This window comes from Pteropus vampyrus, unplaced genomic scaffold (assembly GCF_000151845.1).
Source record: "Pteropus vampyrus isolate Shadow unplaced genomic scaffold, Pvam_2.0 Scaffold33, whole genome shotgun sequence".
Classification (NCBI taxonomy): domain Eukaryota; kingdom Metazoa; phylum Chordata; class Mammalia; order Chiroptera; family Pteropodidae; genus Pteropus; species Pteropus vampyrus.
This window is the reverse complement of record NW_011888814.1, coordinates 4805721-4810608: the sequence shown is the minus strand read 5'-3', so window position 1 is coordinate 4810608 and position 4888 is coordinate 4805721. Positions and strand designations below refer to the sequence as shown.

Sequence of the window (4888 nt, the reverse complement as noted above, 5' to 3'; positions counted from 1 at the left end):
AAACTAACAGTGGTTAATGGTTTGGTAGATATTCAGTAGGAACACAGAAGACAAGCTTGAAGAAGAAATAGCCTAGTATTATTATGTACTACAAAATGCAGTACACAACTGCAGTACATTATTTATTACAAATGGAAAACTATGCTATAGAGTAATCAGCCTTCTTTGATTATAAACATTGCCAAACTGTAGTTATGACAATGAAAGTATTTAGAGGGATTAAATATGAAAAGATACGTCAGTTGTTCTTTCTTATTTCCTTGACTATATATTAGTTTGGGTGACATATCCAACCTCATTTTAAATAACTCAGGAAGCTGGAGTTTACCTGTTCAACATCAGAACATTTTTTAATGGATTTTCTTAAGCACTTCGATTCCATTATATTTTATCAGTGAACTCTTTTAATAAAAATTTACTTCTGACCCTTTTAAAAAAATTCTTCAGTGTTCATGACATTATTTTCATTTCTTTTTATTCTTCCTCACACTTTACTCTTGTAAATCCTTTTTCAAATCTTATTGCTTTCTTTGAATTCTGTTCATTACTCTGTGTTGTGTTTATAATACAAACTCAGGGCAATTGAACAGAAGACAGTATGGAGCTAAGGTAAATCTTAGACTCCAGGGCCTGTTACCATTACCAGCACACTAGAAAAAGTCTCATCACATCTATTCAATTTTTATTTTTATTGTTTTACTTTGCCTTTCCATTATATCACAATACTGTGTCCTACCTGAAGTATTCCTGTCAACCTTCAATAAACTCAACTATAAACTGTCAAACCCATCAAAATTAGGTAATCTGAAAAGACTGTGGCACATGAAGAAAGTACGAGCTGGTAAAATTATGTTTGCATGTATTTTTCTACACTTTTTAGCTTTGGATCTGTAACAAACCTGACCAGCTATCGGGGCCACATGGCAGGCCTGACAAGTTCAGTGACCAAAAGTAACCACACAGAATGTTCTAATCGCAAATTCCTAACTGAGTAGGTCATGATGGGTAGTCACATCACAGGCCTATAACTTCCTTAGCAAGGATCAACTTTTACCTTAAGCGAGCCCTGTCCATTCTTGTGCAACTAGGATAACATCTTTGAAATGTCAGAGTAATTTTCTTTTCCTATTCCTCAAAGGCATAACCACCAGCACCAGAGCATAAGACCACAAGAGCATGAGACTACGGAACTCCTCATTGTTGTCTTGTTCCTCACATACCATCTATGTATTGTAAATGTTTATTATTAACTATCCTGAACCCGTCAATGTAAAAGAAGTATGTGTTTCTTCATTTTGCTTTTTAACTATTCCCAAAGATGACCCTGCTTTGCTTTCTCCCGCCTCCTTAATCTACCACAATGGATTTTATGTAACCCTTCTTATGTCTCCTCTTTTGATTCTAATGTATAAAATTAGCTAATTCTGATATATAAAAATGCCATTCTCTGGAGCATTTTCTCAGTCCATTGGGATTTTGCTTCTGGGCATGTTCTCAAAATTTTGACTCAAATAAACTTCTATAAAACTTTCTATAGGCTGGACATCCTTTCACCAACAGATCTTGATTAGCTACATAGATATATCATATCTCCTCCTAAGCCTCTAGCCTGGATGAATAAGGAAGTTCTTGATGCTGCAACTGACTGTGACAGTTTAGACTAAACTCCACCAAGTTTTAATAAGAAATATGTATTATAGTGCAACCAGGTGAATTATGCTTTGTTTTAAAAATACATATGTACATAATAAACTGTTGAAACACCAAATGTAGTAGCTAATTAATCAATAATTTGCGTGCATTTTAAAAATTAGAAAACTCATCCTCTACTTTGGTTGCCCATTTATGCAATATGAGAATTGTGTAGCATTTGGATATTAGCAAAGAAAAATGTGTTTCTGCATTACTTATAGCAACATATACTAATGTGAAGTAAATATGTTTTCATACAAAGACTTTTTAATTCCTTAAAAATAAGTTTATTTGTTCAAGACCGTTAATTACAAGCAGTCTAATGATACAAACTATATAACTTGAAAATATTTTGAAATAGATTTTAATTTCCAAATGTAAACTTGTGGGAGTCTCTTAATATAATAAGGAAATTTAGAAATGTTCCAATCACAGTTTCTGGTAGACTAAAGATGTAATAAATCTGTGTTGGAATGCCTATGACAAAGTTAGAGCAATTTCGAGCATAATAGCTTATTCATGAACCACCCAATATAATACATCAAAAAAATGTTGTTCCTTGAAGAGTGGATTTATATATATATATATAAATGAATGAATTCTATGTCCCCTCTTATCAATATATATATATATATATTCTATATATATATATAATATAATTCAATATATATATATAATTCTATGTCCCCTCTTATCAATATATATATATATTGATAAGAGGGGACATAGAATTCATTCATTTGGACCTATTATGAACATTAGACCTCTCCTTAGCTGAAAAGCTTCATTCTGTGAAAAACATAACTAGATTATTCCTGATAGAAATTTGCATCATCTGCAATTCTATTATAAGTAGAAAAATTCAAGGAATATGCTAAACTAAGGAGACTAAGGTTTCAGCAAATAATTATAAAAGATGATGTAAGTATAAATATAACTTTAATTACTAAATTTGCTAAAGATTTTCCCAAGAATCAAGTTCACATAGAAGTTTATTGCTAAGAAAATACATTATACATTATGATTCTCAAAAAAATAAAAAGAATAAGAACCCTGAATCTCTGTACAAGAATTTTTATAACTTGTTATGTTTTTGTTTTCTTAACTTTCTCCATTTAACACCTTTTTGACTCTGCTTGCAACTCTACTTAAATGTTAAGAATTTATGATTACTTCAACAAGAGATCTTTCCACCATCAAACTGAATTTTAATTTACTAGCAAGGCCGAAATAAATCATGTGATTCAGCATCCTTAGATATTTCTGCAATAATGTATATATGAGTAAGATAAATATTTCAGTTAACAAAGGTTCTAGATTAAAGTTAGTTACTCAGGAGCTGGCAAAGAAGGAGTTAGAGATATCAAGTTTTATCGCCTAAACTATCTTATTGAACTCATAATTTTTCAAATCTTTCACTTTATCTTTGATATGCGTAGCCACTGAAGTACACAGCTTTTTTCTCCATCGTTAGAAAATTTCTTGATTGAGATTTCTCTCTCCAATTGATTCAATTATTTAAGATTTATTTTTCTCATATTGTTTGGTACTTTCTTTTCTTTTCTGGAAAATATAGATAGCCTATATGTATCAATATGTACAGATTCTCTTTCCAATTACTAACAAATTTTCTTATTTGAAGTGCTCGTTGGTTATCATCTCTAAATATTCGGTCTCTTTGTTAGCATTTGCAAAGAAATTTTAAAACCTATTTTTATGACCAAAAAATATTCATTTCCTGAAATGATCCATGTTTCCTAAAAAATGCAATATTTGTTCCAAATAACAGTCCTAGTCCTCTAATACTGTCCATAATGTTAGGTATGATAACTATAGACCACATCTTTAAAAACATACTTCATTGAAGACTATGCAAAAATAAAATCTTTATTAAAAAAAGACATGCACTTATATTCTAAAGAAAATTAGTAATGTCTATAAAGTTAGCTTGAGGAATTCTTCACAACTATCAGTTATAAAAAATATTAAAGTGTGGTTCTCTCATAAAGCTATATGTTCCTATGGCTGATTTACAGTTTACTAACCTGCTTTAAGGACTATATTTTGATGCTATTCCAAGTATTAGTTTATAACATACTGCAATATACTGCAAAAAGGGGCTTTAAGAGAAATTGTGCATGTAGAGAAGAAATGAAGGCAAATCTTGAATAGTTATTAAAGTGAGAATCATTTACAAATATAAAGTTATAATAAATTTTAAAATAACTGAAATTTAATCTATCAGTGACAAATGTATTTTTAGGGAGTTAGGTACATAAAAGCAAGCTCACATTTTGAAAGGTATTATATTTGCAAAGTTAATAAAGATAGTCCAGAAGATAAATTAGGGTATTCCAAGAAATTGAATTTTTTAAATTAAATTGTTTTTAATTAATTTTTTTCTGATGCTCCTAAAAAAGCATATTTCTAAAAACTCCTTAAATTTTTTCAAATGGAACAAAAAGTATACTTTACCTTGGCTTTTGTTTGCTGCTTGTCTTTTAGTCACCTGATGCAAAGCAGAGGTTGAATGGCAAAAGATGCCCTGTGGTGGTTCAGAGAAACATGTTATTACAAGAGTGACTCAGTCCTCCAAGTTAAACTGGAGGCTTGCATTAAATCTCTTTATAACCAAAGTCAAACTCTCTTTAAAAGTATATTGGTATAAGTGACCATTGCTTTCTGAAAATACTCAATTTAAATTTACTGACTTAAGAGGGAAGAAAGAAAACTTTGATTGAGACTTGAGTTGGAAAATACAGAGGTAAAAAAAAAAACAACCTGTATATTTAAAAGATTTCCAGATTAAAGGGAGAAAAAGGGGTCAAGTATTTTGTGTACTACAGTACATATTATTTAAAAAATAAATCCTAATGTCCTATCCTTGATGATAATAAAATAACTCTTAGTGAGGTATTGATATCACCCTGAGTAAATACATTGATTTACTAGAATTAGTGGTTTAAGATAATGAATTGAGCACATGTATTTACTGTGTCATCTTCAGTACACGTTCTTAGAAAAAGTACAATATAAAGTTGAAAACAAGAAGGGTGACGTTACTCAAAGACTGAAAACAGATTAAACTGAATCGGAAATTTTTAAACAATAGAAACTTACACAAGAGATATGAACTGCCCCTTCCATTGGAGAGAAAAATGAATAAATAAATAAACAATAAATAAACAAACAAACA

At 30.2% G+C, this 4888-nt stretch overlaps 1 protein-coding gene and 1 long non-coding RNA gene across 2 annotated transcripts in view; one reads left to right on the top strand and one right to left on the bottom strand.

The window, feature by feature from the left end:
* Nucleotides 1-1966, top strand: part of LOC111737962 — a 24712-nt gene extending 22746 nt beyond the window's left edge. The window contains exon 3 of the long non-coding RNA XR_002779629.1: nucleotides 1955-1966. This is a non-coding gene — a long non-coding RNA (uncharacterized LOC111737962). The remainder of the gene's footprint in view (nucleotides 1-1954) is intronic.
* The window catches only part of HYAL4 (hyaluronoglucosaminidase 4), an 18427-nt gene extending 14190 nt beyond the window's left edge, over nucleotides 1-4237 (bottom strand). Inside the window, exon 1 of the mRNA XM_011357174.2 lies at nucleotides 4168-4237. The gene's annotated coding sequence lies outside the window, so the exon portion shown is untranslated. The remainder of the gene's footprint in view (nucleotides 1-4167) is intronic.
* Between the last annotated feature and the right edge of the window lie 651 nt (nucleotides 4238-4888).